The sequence below is a fragment of the Mastomys coucha genome, unplaced genomic scaffold, assembly GCF_008632895.1.
Source record: "Mastomys coucha isolate ucsf_1 unplaced genomic scaffold, UCSF_Mcou_1 pScaffold4, whole genome shotgun sequence".
NCBI classification, from domain to species: domain Eukaryota; kingdom Metazoa; phylum Chordata; class Mammalia; order Rodentia; family Muridae; genus Mastomys; species Mastomys coucha.
In genome coordinates, this window is record NW_022196910.1 from 19,636,125 (window position 1) to 19,656,519 (window position 20,395).

General features: G+C 37.5%; 1 long non-coding RNA gene across 16 annotated transcripts in view; it reads right to left on the reverse strand.

The window, feature by feature from the left end:
* LOC116076569 overlaps window positions 1-20,395 on the reverse strand; it is an 89,161-nt gene that overhangs the window by 6,885 nt on the left and 61,881 nt on the right. For 15 of the 16 annotated variants that reach the window (XR_004112981.1, XR_004112979.1, XR_004112982.1 and 12 more), the window contains one exon: window positions 1,877-2,085. This is a non-coding gene — a long non-coding RNA (uncharacterized LOC116076569). The remainder of the gene's footprint in view (window positions 1-1,876; window positions 2,086-20,395) is intronic. The other variant, XR_004112992.1, reaches the window with a different exon arrangement.

Sequence of the window (20,395 nt, forward strand, 5' to 3'; positions counted from 1 at the left end):
GTAACCTGAATGAGGAGATGGGGACAGATTATTTGTCTAGATATGAAAATGTGTGGCTATTGAAACTGGGACTCCAACCAAGACTTGTTTATTTCTTCCAACGTTCTAAGCTTTCAATCCCTGTTTCCTAGGCAAGGCAGAGCCAGGAAGGCAAGTCCCAAGTCACCTTGCATACTGTATAGCCTGGGGCTGTGCTGAGCCAACCTTCCTGCTCTTCTACAATAAGCCAGGGCCACTGACAATTCACCTTGATTCAACCAATTACAGCAGACTCTGAGGAGCTCTAAAGTTGTGAAATAACTCTTGTTTTCAGGTTTGTTTTCTGTCATCATGGAACTTAGTCCACAAAGAGTACAATACACTCACAGCAACCTCCTTAATCAGGTTGTGTGGTTCATGGTTCAGAAGTACCCAATAGATTCTGGTGACTATGACACACAACTTGCTGTTCTTATTTGGGTTATGTTTGAATTATGCACTGGCAAAAGATGAGAGAGAGAGAGTGTTTCTCAGCTGGAGCTACAGGAGGGCTAATGTGTGAGGTCAGTGAGCTTTACTCTTGAGATGCAACTTTGAAAGGGGAAATATACGGCTATTTGGTTATTATCACAGGTAAGTAGGTGGAATAAAGAGAAAATAAATGATGGGTCATTGGAGTTTAGCACACAAAATACTGCAGGTCTTTGATTGCAGCAAAGCATACCATATGTCATTAGATGTCAACAAAATAATATTTTATCATTACCTGACCAACATTTATTTTTGTTGATTTACTAACTGAATCCCCAGCCATGATTCATTTTGTTTATAGAGATTATGGTTATAAATGTCAAAATCCTGCTTGGCTTTCTGGTACATGGTGTCTTTCTTGTTGGCTTCCTCCCTCAGATCTCCCTTTATCTGAAGAGCACTTCCTTAAGGCATCAGCTCCCTTTACAGAAAAGGACATTCCCTGCCACCACCAGCCAAGCCTGTAAAGACACTTTCCTACTGACAAAGGTATCTTGGAATTCAAGGGCCATTAAAATGAGTCAGTCAATGGGAGATATACCAACACCTGGGCTGCACTTCAGGCAAAATGATGTCATTCTTGAGGATGAATGGTGGAAGCGTTTAAAATAGAGGCAATCAGGCACAGCTACTGAGAGGTGGAAAGAGGAACAGGTAAAGAAGAAGCTGATCACAGAAGGAGCTTAAATTGCAGGATGCTCCCTGCCCCTCCAGTATTTCAGGTTCATTGCCTTTCTTCAGTACAGAGCAGGACTGAGAGCAACATAGAGAGTGTACTAAGAGGTTTTATCCTTGGGAACAAAAGGAGTAGAATTCCCAACCAAGAAGGAATGTAAAACACCATCCCAAATTGTCTGTTCAATGCATTTTGTCAAGGAATTTTATATAAAGCCTATTTATTTTCAACAGAGGAATACCCTGAATAATATTTTAGAGGCAAGCTAGTTAGCTAATTTAATATTTTTTTTCAAATAGCAATTTGCTCCCAAACGACAATTTCATAAGAAATTTTCATAAGAAAATCACCATCATAAAAGCACTGGAAGAAACATCAAGCTAGACCACTGCACAAGCTTTCTGCCTTACCTGATCCTTTCTGTGTGCATAGAGTCAGCTGTGGGCACCAACACTATCAATACGAACTGTGTAGAAACAATGCTATGGAAAGACGGCATGCAATTAAAACATGGAGTTCTAGCAAGAGAAGCAGAAACACACCCAGAGATGGTGGAGAAATGAGAGCAGCCCTTTCCTCCTTCCTGGACCACACAAACGATGTTAGCGATTTCTCAAAGCATATTATTAGATTTTTATTTTAATCATTCTTCCAATACTTCAATGTCAGAATGTTAAATGCTTTGTGTACCTGGCTGTCCTTCTCATGAGGACTGTGGTAGTATGAGAACCCAAATGTTATCCAAGTCCATTTTCTGTGAATTAGAGGATTCTCTCGAGCATATTATTTCCTGTGTTGGGAAAGAGCGTGGCTTAAATTTTTCTGAATAAATTTTCAAAATCAAATTTGAAAGTTTTCATGAGAGATGATCCTCCCTGGTGGGTGATGTGAAGCATAACCTGAGGGGCAAACATGAAAATAATTAGCATAAAATGTATTAGCATATAGATGCCTTTGAAATAATAAACAGCAGAAAACCCAAATGCTTATCCCCAAAAGAAAGTGATGAGAAAATACAAAATTAGCGTATTCTTCTTGCATGACAACTCTAGCCTGAAAGCCACAATAACATTCTCATTCTGTGAAGGGCACAATGACCAGGAAGATAGAGAAATAACCACCAACTCTTAACTCTCCTTTCTTTGCTTTGTTTGGTCATTATGATCACATGAATATCTTCCACTCAACCTTTAACCCATACTACCTAACTCTTTCTTCTTTAAACAGAAATAAAACCAAACATCTTCCTTTTACTTACTTTACCAGCCACCAAATACTCGGATGTAAATCTTGTATTTTCTTTTCCCAACCTTCTTCTTTTATCTGCCTTTCCATAGCTTTCTAGATGGCACATCAAATGCTGGAACTGGTGATTTCATTACCAAGAGGACAGGGGAGCTTAATTTACAAATAGTATAATATTCTATGTTTTTATTCACAATGTTCCATAAACTTAAAGCAATTATTTTTATATTTGTAATAGATGCTACTTCTGAGATTGTAGAATGGAGTAGGCTGGCATGGTACTAAGAATTATGGAGTCGGTCCCCATTTTAAAATCCATTGAGCTAGCCTTGGAAATGATGACTTACACCTAAGTCAGTCTTCCTGCTTAACAAGTAGTGATACTTCTACATTTTATCAAGATCGTTAGACAAGTATAAAGAACATACACACCCTGGTCACCATATCTTTGTTCTTTGTTCACCTTCTTCAATAACATCAATGAAGATTCTACATTTTGTGATATACTTTTTAGGATTTAGTAAGTTAAATCCCATCCTACTTTAACTTTGCATGTATTTAGATAAATGAGAAGTCCTAAGGACATTGAGGAAAGATATCATAAGAGACAAGGGATCTACAGTGACATGACAATATAAAAATGTACTCCCTCATCCAAAATGTAGTCAAGAAAACAAAGATTCTAGAGTCAGAATTCATCACATTGAAGCAAACATTGGGCTTCCAACTGAACTTTGTAACTATTAGCAGAAATATATGATTATTTCATCCAGTCCAATACAGAAGTAAGGATTCACTAACCACACTTAAATTACCTGAATCACGTGACATAGAGGAGTCTCTCAAACAAGAATCACATTGTATAGTTGAAGCACAATGTACTCCTATCTAGACTGTATTGTGTTATTTTGATTTGTTTATGCAGTTTTGAGAGTAGATCTCACTGTATAGCCAAGGCTGGTGGGGAGTGCCTTAGGAAGCCCATGCTGTCTTTGAAATCTTCTTTCCTTTAATTCCAAGTTTTAGGACTAGGGGCCTGTACCACCATGCTAGGATTATCATTTTAATAATCAGCTATTTTTAAAAGGCATCAATATAGCACTTAGAACCCTAAGAAAGTATGGATCCATCAAAATATTTTTTTATTTTTTCAATATTCCTTCAATTTTGAACTTCTGATGGATGCCAATCACTTTACAAAGGTGTGTTTTGGCCTCTTGGCATATCAGAAGGAGAACGGGAACATATATTGTCAAATAACAGATTCTGTGCATGTTGGCAAGTTAGCCTTGGTTTGTGGCTTTGTTCTTTCTATGCAGCTCATGCTTCAGTCCTGCCTTTCTTTAACCAATACTGGTTATGTTTAGAGCTTCTTATCATCAAAGCCTACCTTTCTCAAATGCTTAGGTCTCATCAGCACCTCACATACTCCTGACCCACACGATAAAACTGGGAGGGAGGACAGAGAAGCCTGCATTTACAGATTTCCTTAACAAATATACTGCTTAGTTGTGTCCACGATACAATGCAGCTGAGGAAGTTTTAACCGCTCTGTGGGATCAGACTCATGACTCTGTTCATCTCTTCCCTTTCAAACTGAGCTCACAGAGCCTGTGCCATGAGGCTGACATCATATGCAGGGGCAATCCTGCCAAATATCATTCAGTCCTTGTGTTTCTTCTTTACCGGGCCACATAGAGTCCTATGCACTGCGTTTCAGAATAAGAAATGTAAAAAGGAAACAGACAGTAAACAGACCATAAGCGAGTCTCCTATTGGTCTTCAGGATGCCCAGACATTTTGCAAGCCCATGAAGGGAAAGGGCTGTTTCATGGGTTCACTAAATACAAATGACTTATTCTATATGCTGTGCCAGTCACTGGGAAAAGGAAACCATGTTCTCTGCAATCCAGATAAGGGTACAGGCTCTGGCGGTTGTTTCCATTAAGAATATTCTGTGTTCTCATTGGACTTTGTTTTATGCTAATGGTGTTCAGATGTAATCCATTTGGCCTAAAGTTGTGTTTCAAACTTCAGAGCATACAGGAAGAATAAAGTAAAGACAAACCTTCCCAAGGCAATGTCTATTCATTATTTAAATGTACTTGGTTGAGTTCATTTCTTAATTGTAGTGAACCAAGTTCTCCCGTCTTTTTTTTTTTTTTTCATTCCTATTTGAAAAGTGCTAGCTGGTACTTAGACTCATAAACCCACCACCTTGGTTTCTGTATATTTCAAAAGAAATTAGGAAACACAACTTCATGAATGAAAATGGATGTATTTACAGGTCCCCCCCACCCCCGGAAAAGCTTTCTGCCTTGCCTGTTCTGGTACTATAGTTTCATAGAAGGGATGAAAGAAAAACTAGGAGATATACACATATCAGTAGAACTATGAGTTCGCCCTGTGGGCAGGGGAGCCCTCTTCCTGGAAGGCAAGTTCCTATTCTGTACCAGGGTTTCAGCCTTTTCCTTCATCAGGATGTGATTCTTAGAGAAATTCTAATTCTTTGTGGTTGATTGTATTAGGGATCCCATTTAAGCATATTTGAACACTAGTAAAATAAATCATGAAAACCATTCCAATTATAATGGATGTAAAAACATGTATAAGTTATGTAAATAAATTTAATCAAGGAGATAAAAGACTTCTGCAATGAAACCTTCAAAACACTAAAGAAAGAAACTCAAGAAAACAATAGATTTCCCATGTTCACAGACTCATGTCACTAGAACACACATACTGCCTAAAGTAACTTATACATTCTGTTAAAATACTTAAAAAAATTATCATGTGAGTTTTTCCACAAAATATGGGGAAAAAACTTAAAATTCATAATGTAGCACAAAAGAACTCCTCTTCACTAGACAAAATAAAACTACTGGCAACATTAGAAGCCCTGATTTCAAGATGTACAAATCAGTAGTCATCAACACAGCATGGGGCTAGCATAAAAGCAGACACTGGGGCCAATGAAATATACTAGAGAGCTAAAATAAACTAACACTTTTAACAGTCAATTGATCTTCAACAAACATACCAAAAATACACATTGTGGAAAGATCGCTTCTTTGAAATATGATGCTGGGGCAATTGGGCATCCATATGCAGGGAAATGAAATGGAGTCTATTTCCTATCATAGAGAAACTTTAAATGGATTAAAGTCTTAAGTATAGGATGTTAAACTGTAAAATTTCTAGAAGAAAACAGAGAAAAAATCTCCCTGATGGAATAAGTTATGATTTTTTATTATTTATCTATTTTTAATAATTTTATATACCTACATAATATTTTCATCATACTCTTACAATACTCCAGTTTCTTCCAGACCCCCACTCCATTTTACTCCTGATTTCTTATTCTCTTCTCCCCACCCCCATAGGACCCACTGAGTCCAGTCAGTGCTGACTATATACACATGGGTATCGGGTATGAGTATTTTATGGCTTAGAAGAAAAGGGGACAGATGGAAATGGCAACAAGCTAAAAAGATGCATGCCAAAGGAATTGATCAAGAAAGAAGCAACAAAAAGAATGGGATGGGGGGAATTATCTGTAAGTTATATATCTGATGAGTAGTTAAGGAATGAAGAATACAGGGAGATAAAACATCTCAATAGCAAAAAACCAAGCAACCCAAATAAACAGGCAAAAGAGATGCAGGGGACTTCTCAAGAGACAACACACAGATGACCAACAGGTATATGAAAAAATGCTCACCTATCACAAATTACCAGAGAAATAACAATTAAAACCACATTGAGAAATGACGTTACCAATCTTTAAATATTTTTATAAAGCCCTAGCAAAGATGTGGGGGAATGGGAACCTTTTTAGGCCATTGGTGGGAGTATGAATTAGCACAGCCATTTCAGAAGCCATCAATCCCACACTGCGTGCAAAGTATAAAACTATAATAAAATGAGTATGCTGGTGAGAAATCTGTATGCTCACAGTACATGTTCACTGTAGTGTTCATCACGACAGCCCAGAAACAGAATCAATGTAAGTTTCAATCAACAGATGTGTGGATAAAGAAAACACAGTATAAAAAAACCTGGAAGGCTATCAGCCTTTGAACAGATGAAGCTCTGACATCTGTAACAGCATGGGGAAAACCCCAAGATAACATGGGGAGCAAAAGAAGCCAGGCACAAGGAGATCTCTCTTATAGGTTCAATCTAAAGAATGCTGAACATAAAGAGGGGAGTGTGGTACCAGGGGTAGGGAAATGGAAGTAGGAGTTAGGGAATTCAGGAATGCATTCAAAGGATACAAAGTTTACTTTGGATAAATATACTCAAGAGATATGTTTTGATCAAAATGCCTATAGTTTATAATAGTACACATGCATTTTTGAAAATCACTAAGAATAGATTTTAAATGTTCCCAACACATACAGAAACATCTGTGAGGTAGTGCATTATTTAGCTCAGTTGGACTATTTTCCAAAGTATGCATAATTTTAAAATATCATGTTATACTTTATATATATATATATATATATATATATCTTTATTCAATTAAATTAGTGCAGATGTGCCTCTTTTCCCATTACTACAAAACCTGAAGCAGGGAGACTGCACTGAATTCAGCATAGGCTAGATAAAAACACTGTCTTAAATAGAAAAATGAAGGTTTTTTTTTAACATTCTACCAGCAAAAATAACCAAAGTCACAAAATTAGTATTTTTCATATATTATTCAGGACTAGGAACATAAAATGTTGACAAAACAGTCTTGTTCATCTACCCCAGATAGAAGTCATCAAGGATGAAGATGGCATCTAAATTCGGGGTGCATGATGAAGTGGTAGATACTACTGATGAACATGGATCTTCATCTCTCCTTAAATCAAGTTTCATGGACTCTTCCTCCTCTGCATGCACAATTACACATCCATATACAGTGTAAATGCTGGCAGTTCTTGGGGAGACGGGGTTATGGTGGTGGTGGTGATGATGATGATGATGATGATGATGACGACGACTAAATAAGGACCATCAGATTTCATAATACAGGCAATGAAATATATAAGGAAACAGAGTAGAGAAAGCCTAAAGTCTGCAAGGAACTCCATCTCTTAATGACATGGTTTTAATGATCTGGCTCTGACAGAGAAAAAAACATGACTTTATCTAGGAGGTCTTCATTAAAAGGATGTTCTGTATTTTTCTTCCAAGGTATATAAAGATCCTTACAAATAAAAACTTTCCAAACACTATACAATTAAGGTTTGTTACCAAGTACTTAATATTGCTTAGAAATGTGTAAGAGTGATCTCAGTTTTGGGGAGCAGGAATTGAGATTCTACAATACCAAGATTGTGTAGGATGTAACTGTATATCATATAAAAAGGAACAATGCAACAATAGGATCCAAACCCCAGATAAAGCTACTTCATTTTTGACTTTATGAAACTGATGAATGGATATAAGAAATAATTGGGGACCTGGACTGATTGGCAGAGGTCAAAGGGGAGTGACATCATTCCGCTGTAGTGGGGCATAGGTCAATATTAGAAAAGGGGAAAATAAAAGTTATAGTCAAACTTTCCAATTCTACTAAAGATATAGTATCCTTGGTCAGGTACCATTAGAACAAAATTTCATCCCTGAAAATTATACTGTTGTTCTGAAGGTGTGTTAGCCAGAATGTCCTATGTAGTGTCCTATATAATGTCCTAGTATCTGCGAATGAATATGGGGAGTTTACAATTTTGTTCTGGCTTCTCCATATTTTTTCCCAGCATTCACCTGGGACAGAGCCTGAAACACTGTATCTGTTCTGTGCTAAGAAACTAGTTGATTTTGAAGATAAACTTAACCAACCCAATTGACCAGACACAATCATTTTTAATACACTGTGTATGTTAATCCTTCCATTTAAAGCTCATGACTCTATCATAATTTGTGTCAAATGAATTTGACTCACTATGAGTAACCTAAGATTAAATCCTCAATACCAAATTTTCCATTCAGTCTGGCAATATGCTTTGGGCTTGTTAACATACTATTTTAATGAGCACAGAACCCCACAATGGTAATTTATAGCATCAATCATGTAGTTTTCTTTTCTTTTTCCTTTTTCTACTGAAGAGAATTAGGCAGGGAGATCAATGAAGAAGGCAACTCCAAACAGGAAATATGAGAGCCTCTCTTGATAACTGCATCTCAGAGTAAGAACAGGACCTCTTCTCCTTGCACTGCTGGGTGGAACTGAATAGCATATTTAAGAACAACATAGAACTAACAGATCATGGTTGCAATAGGTTTTGCTAATTGAAAGGGTGGATAAATTCTTGAGATGACTTATAGTCAAACCCCAGAGGCCACATCTTAATGCTACGTGATGTCGAATATCAAGCTAATGGATCTCAACATGGCTCTGTCACACAGAATGAATGTTTCAATGTCTCTATTCGTAAAATCAGAGGAACTGTGGCCTCTGCTTCAGAAGTTTCTGCTTTTGTTAGAGGTAAAGTTCTGAGAACAGTGCCTAGCATATAGCAAGTGTCATGTAAGTGGTAGGTAGGTGTCGTCCTCGTTGTTGTTTACAATCACATGTCTATCACTTAAAAGACTCAAGAAACTCTGTTACATTTGCCTTCAGCATGAGGGAGAACAAAATACCGTTTAATTATCTCAGTCATTGCCAATGTATTCATTGGCATGGGCCAAATGTTATAGGGTTAAATGACAGGAAAATATTTGTCCTTAAAGTTTACATTTATGGGTATGATGTACAATAAATGTATTTATGTCATGGACTGGGGAGTGCTAGGAAGACAACTACACAAGATGAGAAAAAATGCATAGGGAGCTCTCATCGCCCCCACTTTCAGCCTTGTTTGACAAAATGGCTTAGCCAAGGTCCTGTTTTCCCCACAAGAAAAATTCCCATGTTGACAGACATTCTAGGTAACTGCTTCCCTAAAATCCCAACCATTTGAATGAAACAGAAATAATCCAACATATGAACACATCCAGACAGACATATGTACACTGGCTTTCTGAAATGTAATGTGTGTGCAATTTGCTGAATGGCTGCTTGTCACTTCCATCTGGTCTCATTTCCCTAGCACTTGAATGTACCACCAGGATGTAAACTCTAAAAACTAGAGAACAAAATTTAAATACTCAAACATGTACGAGGCTGTGTTTTCCAAAGCAGCAGATCTCAAGCTAACACTGTGGTTACTCTACTAATTCCTCGGCCACAGTTGAAAGTACAGGGGCTAAGCACAAAGGCCACAGAGCATAAAAGACATTCCACTGCGGACCTCATTAAGTGGGCTTAAGATAAGGTTGACAAGCTAATGACAAAAATCTAATTTAGATTTTCTGAAAGTAAGAACCCCAAGTGAGTCCAAACAGAGCCCACCTCTACCATGTATCCTCTCAAAGAGGGCTGCAACCCAGGGTCAATTAGCCCCATGGAGTTCATGAATTCAAGGGTGGCATAGATGTGGCCCTATTCAACCATGTTGAATAGAAAAATCATGCCCTACGTGTTTTGGGTTTGAGCTCTGGTCCTATTTAAATTGCACAGATGTCATAGGTCCCTAAATTAACAGTGGTTACTAGGGAAATGTTCACCAGGCTGAACATACTGAACAAAAGAATAGCTTGCTCTAGACACCACATGGAACAGGAAGCTCCCAGGCTATTGTTTGACATTTCTCTAAAAGCTTCTTCTTAGTTCTCCAGTCTAGCAGCTTCATGGAATGTGGGTTGTTTTCAAAGGCACATATTTAGGGTCTACACTGATTGTTCTGGCATATGACTACTTCAGTTCTCTATTTGTCCATCCCCAAGAATATGTGCTTTGCAGTGGAAAGCTCCTTACCCACATTCCTAATACCCATGTCAGTCTTATCATAATCAATCCAAATACATAGACAATGGAGCTGAAGGTTCATATAATTTACCCTGCCCATAGTTAGGACAGCAGCAAGGATAGGAACTCAGGCCATCTGTCTTCTAAGCTTATGTGTGTATTCTGCTACTCACTGTGAGGGGGAAAAATATTTGTTGAATACATATAGGAATGAGTGGATGTATTTCCTAATACCCTGAGGATTAAAAGAAGCTAGATTTACAATTTTAACCATTGTCCATTTGAAGAATCAGTATATAATCACAACAGAGATTGGTAGCTTAGACTCCTTAAAGGTACAGTGCCCTCTGCTCTCTAGATTTTTACCACACCTTTTAAAATACTTCACAGATAAAAGGTGTTTGTGCATCCCTCTCTATGATCTCCCAAGTCTAGAAATGAACCCTTGAACCTTTATCTCCTGTTTCTATTACCAGAGTGCTGCAACCAAAGGCATGGCTACTACACATGGCTATGTGCTACTCTCTTAAGAATTGTTTAGACATTTCCCCATGTTTAGATCACTGGACATTTGCACAAGCTTAAAGGAAAACCCTCAGTTCCTGGTCTCAGCTTTTCCAGCTCTGACACACCTCAGTTTCACTCACTCCCTAATTATAATATAGATCATACATATTTATCTAGTGTAAATAATATAAGGGTATAGTAATGAATGTGTGTTGAGGAGGAGAATCTAAATTCTCTGCTTTTTAAAGCATGGTTAATATTGTGGATTTCTCAATATCTTCATTCCTAGCCTCTGAATGCAGATGGAGTGCTAGTTACAGGGAACATCCCACAGACAAACAGCACTGCTGGTTGTTATCCAGTCTAAGAAAAGATGTCAGGTTTATTCTACTGCTATATGTCCCTCTCCCCCTGCAGTAAGAGGCCTGTGGTAAGTTGCTATGCTCCATTTGTAAGGGAGAAGGCAATGCTTGTCCTGTTCCATTGTTATGAAATAACATAGGACAATATGTACAGAATGGTTTTTGAGCTACAAAATGTTAACAGTTAGAAATTATTAAAAAGCAGGAACTAGGAAACTATCTGGATTTACAAGCACACACAGACTTCCAGACAGAAGCCATATACATATATGTGTATATACACATATATGTACATATGTACATGTATACACATATGTACATATATACACATATATACACAAGTATATGTGTATGCACATATAAGTTTAATCCATACAAGTTTAAGTAAATTAATGAGCTGCTTGTATTGGTCTCCTTCCCTCTTACTCTGTATACGTGTGTGTGCATCTATGTGTTTGTGTGTATCTATGTGTATGTGCATGTGTATACATGTGCATACATGTAAGAGACCAGAGGATAACATTGGGTGTCTTCCTCAGTCACTTCCCAACTTATTATTTAGGACAAGGTCTCTCTCTGAACCTGGAGTTCAGTTTGACTAGACTCGCTAGCCAATGAGCTCCAGGGATCTGCCTGTCTCTGCCTCTCTAGGACTGGGGTTACTGACTTGTGCCACTATGCCTGGTTTGTTTGGATATTAGAGGTCCAAAGTCAGATCATCAAGCTTTTATTACAAGGCTTTTCTGACTGGAACATCTCCCCAGCCTCATATCTGTTGGTTTCTAGCACAAAGTTACTACACTTTACATAGTGACTACAGTTGAGACTCTCTTCATGGTACTAGGTATTGGGTTAAAGTATACATCATACAAACACAACAGAGAGTTACTATTATCTCTGCTTTACAGATGGGTAAAGAAGGGCCCACAGGAGTTTAAATAAACACATCCAAGGTTATACTGCTAGCAAACCTTAAATGGAGTTACGTGTTCACAGAGCTTTTTGCACACCAGTCCAAACCCACTTTATTTAAACTGTGCAGTAGTAACCCAAGGTGGCAAATGCCACACTTATCTGACAACCAGTTTACACTGGTTGCATCTGTTGATAAACATGAGCGTTCCTTTGGCCAGAATGCACACTAGGGAAGACTTTCCAACTTCCTCAAAGAACAGGGGCTTTAGCAGTTTTCCCATGTCCTCACAAGGTTTGACTGCCTAGGTTAGGGATGCAGATCTTATAATATGGTTACTCGGGGTTACAAATAGGATTAGCGGTCATGGTTCTTAATCTAGTAGCTACTAGCAACTCCAAGGGCACTTAGAGCACCTACTGTGTGCATCTTGCTGCTTCAGACCAAAGCTGTGTGCAGGGTGTGAGACAGGCTTACCGAGGTAGCTTATTTCCCTCAGGGAGCCCTCCAACTACCCTTTGGGACGGAAACCAGAGTAAGTGAAGCAGTAAGAATCAAATTAATCTCAGAATGCATTAGCAATACTTAGAAGTATTAAAATGAAATCAAAATTTCTTCAAAGGATTACGTCCTTCACCCTTTAACTCAGTCAGACCTACCTCCCCCACACGCCAATTAGAGTTCAAAGAAAAGATTCATACACCTCATTTGGAGATCAGTTGAACCTTGGGCACATGTGATAAATCCTTAATAAGTCAGAAAGATAGATGTATTTATTCTTAAAATTAACTAATTTCCACACCCAAGGTTAAGTGATTTGCCCCAAGACAATTTACTGGAATGTCTGATAAGACACCACAGGCCCATTTCTCATTTGACACCCCTGACCCCTCTCCCTTGTTAAAGTGTCCCTGCAGAGACACTCACATGTATGAACAAAGTCAAATGCAAACGATGCTCATGCCTGCATACAGAAACAGAAAAAAGGAAACAAACAAACAAAAAGCAGTTTTTACTGAAATATCAGAGAATCCCATGGGCAGCGAGGAGGAGCCTAGACATTGCTCCACAGAGGGCAGGGAGCTGTGAAATTAGGGGTGCTGTTTCTTATGGCTGCATCTTGTATGTAGCTTGGGTTTCCATCAGTTTCTTTAGCCGAAGGAAAAAAAAACCCTCCGAGATAATTGAACTAGCTGGCCAGACACAGCATCAAAAGTCTTTGCTTATTTTGCTTGTATTTTTGAGGACACACACACACACACATTTTGAATCTATAGTGCTGAACTCTCTCGGATAATTCATACAACATTACAACATTCAGCAAGTTGCTTTCAGTCATTAGGAAATAGAACTGTTCCAAGGTTTTTGTTGTTACTTTGGGGGGGGGGGTTGCATGTTTTGTTTTGTTTTAAACCTCAAATACAGCAATCTATATTAAGGCACCTCTGGGAACAATGACAGGTAACAATCAAAAGCAAGGTAAAATATGCTAATACAGGTCATCATTATGACACATGAATCTCATTCAAAAAAATTACTGAGATTATCTGCATTAATTAGATAGTAAATAGTAAAGGAGGAATTACATGCTGACATTGACATTGATCCAGAAAATGGAATGTTTAATACATAATGTCTTTGCTATACCCCGCATGCTTTTAGTTTAAGCCTGTAAAGCATTTCAAGCTTTCCTGAGATAGTCAGCATTAACTTTACATTTTGGTAGCAAAACTGTAGTTCGAACAGATTCATTGTTTCATATTTCTTGTTCTTCCTATTAAACTCCATTGTAATTTTGCTATGTCTCAGTCTATCCTAGAGAACCCAAATTACACAAAACTTTGGGGATAGAAATTTGCATAATTGGAATAATTAAATTTTTGGTAATTATATTTCTCACTTAAACCTAAATTAAATATGCCAAACTATAATTATGTTCAAATTTGCATCATGAAAATTATCCCCATTTTGCTCACGGCATCTTAAAATATCTAATGGGAGATCTTAAGCCCTTCTGGTAAGAGTCAAGAGGCCTTATCTCCCCAGCCTTTGGGAAGAAGAAACATGGCATATTAGACACAGTCCTGTAGCCTCTTGGGAGAGGAAAGATGGTCCATTATTTCTTCGTGGTGACATGTAGGGTTGGTACAACAACCTTTAGATACCTACTAGGTATACTGCCATTAATGAGAGCAGAGAACCAAAGGAGATAGTAAAATATGAATGTTTTCTTTGGAGAGAAACCTTCAGCAAAGCAGGTCATGTTTTAGGAAAAGGGTAAGCAAGGGTAATGAGAAACAAAGACACACACAAAAAGGCTATAGCTTTTGAACCAGACACTGGAAAAGAGCCATTGTCTCTTAGTCTTTTTAAAATGAATAAAGACAGGACCATGTACAGACAAGGAACACATGCCTTTTAGCCCAGGGGATACTGAAGAATTTTTAAGAATCTTAGGATTGAATCCTTCTTATTTATTTGGGATGCCAAGATAAAAAGCAAAAGAAATAAAATGGCGTAAGCTGTTTTTTTCACTAGCCTTTCTGGTATAAGTCTAAATGAAACAAATGGTGTAATTAAACTTGCAAGATGGTATGTTTACCTTCATCTTTGGATGGATATAATCTGTGACTATATTGGTCAAGAAATAGATAAGGCTCTGTGTACAGGGTTGGCACGCTGTCAAAGCCTACAATGAATTTCCCTCCAAAACATATGAATATATCTCCAGTTGAGTAAAATATTCACACTAATAAAGGGATAAGGCAGAAGAAGCCTGGCTGACATCCCATCTGCTCTTATGAATTAAATTTAGCAATCATATGTAATATAGACATTTCTGTCTGAATATCATAAAACCCTGACATAGCCAGGGCTTTCATTAGAAAGCTCCACAATGTGACTTGAATAACAATCTGTCTTAGCTAATTAGTATTTTCACGTTACCATATTCACTTCCAGACATACTGCTGTTTGCACATGGTAATTTAGGTAAACAGATCCCGTCCACAGCTGCATCAATTAACACTGCTAATCAAAACTGAATTCAGGTAATTAGGCACATTTATGCAAAAAATGTGTAATTTTGGGGAAAAAGCTAGATTCTTCAGTAATATGTCAATAAGTAAAAAAAAAATCTCATTTTGCTTATGAAGATGAAACATGAAGGGGAGAGAAATTGTCGCTAATATATACATCATGTAGACAGAGCAAAACTCTGAAATTAAATCTCACTCTTTAATTGGCCTGTATTTTCAGAAATTGGATCATATTTTTCATAAATGTTTTCCTCAGTGTTTCCATATAGTGAGGCTGATTCATATCTGCCTAAGAGTGTAATCACCATCAAGCAAGACACAAATGGTTAATGAATCCTCAAGGATTCATACAACTTTGGGGTGCAGGAAACTCAGCTCAGACTTGGTAATCAATCTCACCTCCCATCTCCAGGCAGGATTCTTGGTGACTCATTTCCCCATACACTGAAACCCTCTCTGCCAGGAGTCCTTTTCTTTTACAGCTTGAGTCACAATGATATCCTTCACCCTTATTTCCTTGCCAATATTACTTAGCATTGCTACACAATGCCCTTTAGTTAGGTTTTAACATTTGTTTTCAAAATGGATACGATGAGCTGGTCGACTTTTGTTTTGTCTCTTTAAAGACATAAAACAAAATGTTAATTCTGAAGCACTAAGCTGTTCAGAGAAACTGGATTTTTGGTAAGTATTAAGTGGCTAAGAAGGGACTTACTTTAAAAAAAATGATAGACCAACAAAGGGCTTATCTATCTATCTCTCCCACCATTCTCTCAACGTCTTTTCTTCCTGAAGCTGTGGTATACTTCCTGCACACCTGCCCTTTCTAATGAAACAGGGATTCGGTCTCTTTGGCTTTATTTGAATGGTAAGAAGTACACTCAGTCTAATTTAACTAACATTAGTTAACATTCCTTAGTTCTTGCAGTCTCTTAGGCACTTCCTAAAGACCTGAGTATACAAGTACAAAGGTGGACTTCGAGTGCTCACACTCCTTTAGACCAACTTCAGACAGTTTATAAACCAAGAGAATCAACTCTCAAAGGTGGAAAAGTCACTAAGGATAGCTGTATTTGTGCATTCCCAAGTCCAGAACTTCCTGGGCTAATCTTCTGGAGATTTGCTTTTTGTTTAAGTCAGGATAATTCTTTTTCTTTCCCTGATAATAAATCAGGAAATGATACCAAAAGTTCTTTTGCTAAGCAGCATGCTGTCCTTTTTCCATGTTATAGGATTCTAGTACAATTTTTACTCTTTTATTTTTAACGTTTATCAATATGATGTTCTTACCAAGTAGCCTTTAGATAAATTTATCATAAACAACTGGACAATTTCCTACAACACAGAAACCTGACAGATGCTGTCTTTGGGACACAATTTCAGTAATGGGAGCTATCAAATAGAAAGGCACATTTGTCAACAGATTGTTAGAGTACAGTCCACAAGCAGTGTAAAGAACGTTTGGCAAAAACACTTCTTAGGTAAACAAAGTTACTTAAAAGCTCTACAAGAAAGAGACGTAAGTATAAACATCTTAAAGATAGCTTTTCATTTGTGTGTATCTATATTGTGTGGGAGTGTGTGTGTGTTGTATGTGTGAGGGGGTATCAGTGTGGGTGTGCAGGTCAGAGAATAGCTTTGGGTTTCAGACAAAGTCATTCTCTTTGCTTGCGACAGCATCTGAGGTCCACTTTAGCAGACCCCTGTCTAAGACACATCTTATCTCTCCCTCCTTCCTCCAGGTGGTAGTTCTCTGGTATTCAGAGATATTTATGCTACTGTGTCGTGTCAGTCATTTCCTTGGTTTAAAGAGATTGGAACTTAGGCTGTCAGGCTGGTGGAGCACTCTCTGTTCCACCAGAGTCATCTTCCCAGCCCTTGAAGATAATCTAAATGGTGTGATAATTTTCATACAAATCACACAGACTGTGTCAAATAGGTCACACCCATCTGACTATACCAGGTCAACAATCATGTGAATTAAGAATTAATTAAGGAATTAATAGTTCTCTTTAATCTGGAAAGTTAATGTTGGGTGTTCATCGTTTCTTGACTGTTTTCTTCTTTTAGATTATATTAAACAGATTATAAGAAATAGTTCGTTTAATTACTAGTAGCCAATACTTTTACTCTAATGTTTGTGGAACAGAGTCATAACTCGAAAAGCTGTAGGTGACTGCTTTTTCAGTATGAAAAGAAAATACTGAAAACCTTCACATCTGCATCTTTGGTTTTCTTTTGTTCAGTGAAATCCAGCTACTCAGGAACTACTCACAGGAGGTAAACTTTTGACTTCTGTGAATTACAGTTGCTGACACATACACAGCAAGGGACAATAAGCAAGGAGTTAAATGCCATCAGTGGCTGCCTTTTGTCCATCTGAGTTTTTAAACAGAAGGAATCCAACTCAAATATGCAGTCCATAGAAAGATCACATGGATTAATCTTGGCTTATTAATAGCAAAATGGTGTTATTTCACAACTACAAGGGAAAATGTCAAGGAATACTTAGATTAGAAAGGAAACTCACTGCCAGAAAGCACACACACACACACACACACACACACACACACACACACATACGCACGCACGCACCTTCAAATCACAGTCAAGCAAAATAGATGATTAGATTTAACAGCATAGAACCTTATTTTTTTCTTCCATTTCCTTTTTTACCAATTCATTTTTCTACACCAAGAAGTATGCGTTTCACCCTCTCCAGCTCTGATTCTCTACCATGAGAAAAGTCTCCTGGTTTTTAGTGACAGTACAATGCATGGAGGCGTCTGTACATTAGTACCTTAATATGTTATGCTCACAGAGTGTTGTGATACTTGCAACAATGCCTTCCAGAAAACTACATTCATTCATTCTTGTAAGAACTCAAAGGAGATTATCTACATTAGACAAAATTCATAATTATGCCTGAAGAGTGAAGAGTGTGTATTTGAGGGATTTTCTATATCAGAGAGTTATGTGTAAGCATTATTTTAATAAGCAAACAACTATTAACATAGAAAGAATGAATTCTGTAAAGTTTGACAATTCGGTGCGCCAAAGCTAAAGCTGATATTCTCTATCTTATCAGAACAACATATTTGTCTATAGTTGATGGTGAATCTTTGTCCCATGAATAAGCATAGGAAATTATCCTTACAGCAAACAGACTCTAGTTAAACATATTGTTAATCTATGCTTTGAGGTATTATAAGTCTCTGGAGAAGGCCAGAGTCGTTCTGCCAGTTGATTCTTCTCAGTTTCTTGTCACAAGTATTTCTTCTGTGACTTTTCTCACAGGCCTACTGTAGAAGCCTATCTTTGAGAAGCCCGTTAAGAGCACACATGAAAAGCTTGTGCAAAACTAAATGATAGCACCTTGGGTTTTTTAATTTTATACCATAATGCCTTGGACTTTTCTACCTTTACACATTCAGAGTGGATTCTTTGATGAAAAGAGAGAGAAATGAATTGCATACCACATGAAGGGGACCTTTATTACCATTTTAATAGTTCACAGACACATAAAAAAGAAGACACATTCACTGTGTGGAAGGAACCAATGTTAAAAAGACTCCCTGACTTAGTAATAAGAAAATTAATATGGTCTGGAGAAGTGGACGTAGTTTTTGAAAGCACCGTGAATTTGCAAACTTCACAAAAGCTTTCTGAAAATTTACCAAAGGGAAATAAACCAAAATCATTACATGAAATTCCAAGGAGAAGTAGTTTGCCATTCCTGTAATGATTTTGTGCTTGGTAAAAACACTGACTAAGCCACAGACTATAGGAGATCATGGGAATGAGATTCCAGATAGAAGAACTCAACTTTTAAGACTGCTTAATGAAAAGCTGTGGTAGAAGGCTTATGCTTTTGAGGATCCTTGCTTAACTTAACTCTGGTATAGTATGCAGTATTCATTGCTGCCTTGGGGTTAGGACAAAGATCTTGTTGTCATTCAGAATGGTGCTTCTCTATGGAGAGCATTTATTTTCAATTGAATAGAGCTGGGGCTTCCTGCTCCATGCCTTGGGTGTGGTAGAGGCTTGTAGGTTTTGTAGCAAAGAGACAGTAAGTGTGACTTTCCCCGTCCTGGTTCCCCATTATGTATTCATTTATTTCTAGATTTTTCTACTTAAGCAGTGCTCCTGCCAGAGCTCTGGTCATTCTCAGGCAGCATATCACTGAGATATGCAAACAAGGAAATTAAAATACAAGGGTTTATTGTTATTATTATTTTAACTACTCGAGGCCTGCTTGATGTTTGCATTTAAATTAGACAGACTAATTCAGATGGAGTCTTTAATTTCGGAAAGGTTAATCACCCTAACAAAGGTCAGTCAAACTTTAATCTTCAGTAAGATTGCGATGGGTCCAATCACCCGCAGGACATTTATTATATTCCCATTTCCATGTGAAAGAACACATCTTGTTCCTTATGTGTCACTAATTGTCTCTTTACGTTACCAAATTCAACTGAAAATATTAAATTCTTGCAGAACTCTGAAAAAAGTTCATTTCTACATATCTTAAGAGATAATCTTGTTTGTTTGCTTTTTAAACAACAAAGCCACGCTACCAGCTGTGAGTAATTTTTCTAGCTCTTTCTAACCCTTAGACGCCTTTGTTACTCATCTCAAGTACATAAAATAATGTTTTGGCTAAAACAGCAGTGTGTGGTTATAGGAACTTTGCTAATCATCTGTTTGGTTCTGTTGATGAAGCTTATTGGGGACCAAAACTATTTATTTGGACATGTCAATGATATTTGAAGAGGATTAGAATACTTAAATTCACTAACTCAGTATCTAATTGCATATTAAGACATGCAGTGAGTGTCTTCTCTGCTATATTGCAGATTCAGGGGAAGAGGGCTCCAAGTTAAAGCATAAAAGGATCACTATCATGATACGTCATCCTATAAAATTAATGCTCAGGATATAAGAAACCAATCAAAATTTTTGCCTTCCATTTTTCTGATCAGCTTCATTAAACTTTAGTGAAAACGTGAGAAAAGTTAAGTCAACTTACACCATGATTTTGATAAACTGTGCTTAAAATTATCTGCATGCCTAAATGCTTCAAAGCCAAGAATTCCATATGGTGATTCATTTCTTAGTTAGATAATGTGAAATCTGATTAGCAAAGTTTCAAATCAATATATTGAGATCATAATGCCGTCTAAGGTTAGAAATCAAGTCATGAGAAAGTTGAAATGTGCATGCTTCACACACACACACACACACACACACACGCACACGCACACGCACACACACACACACACACACCACAGACAGACACACACA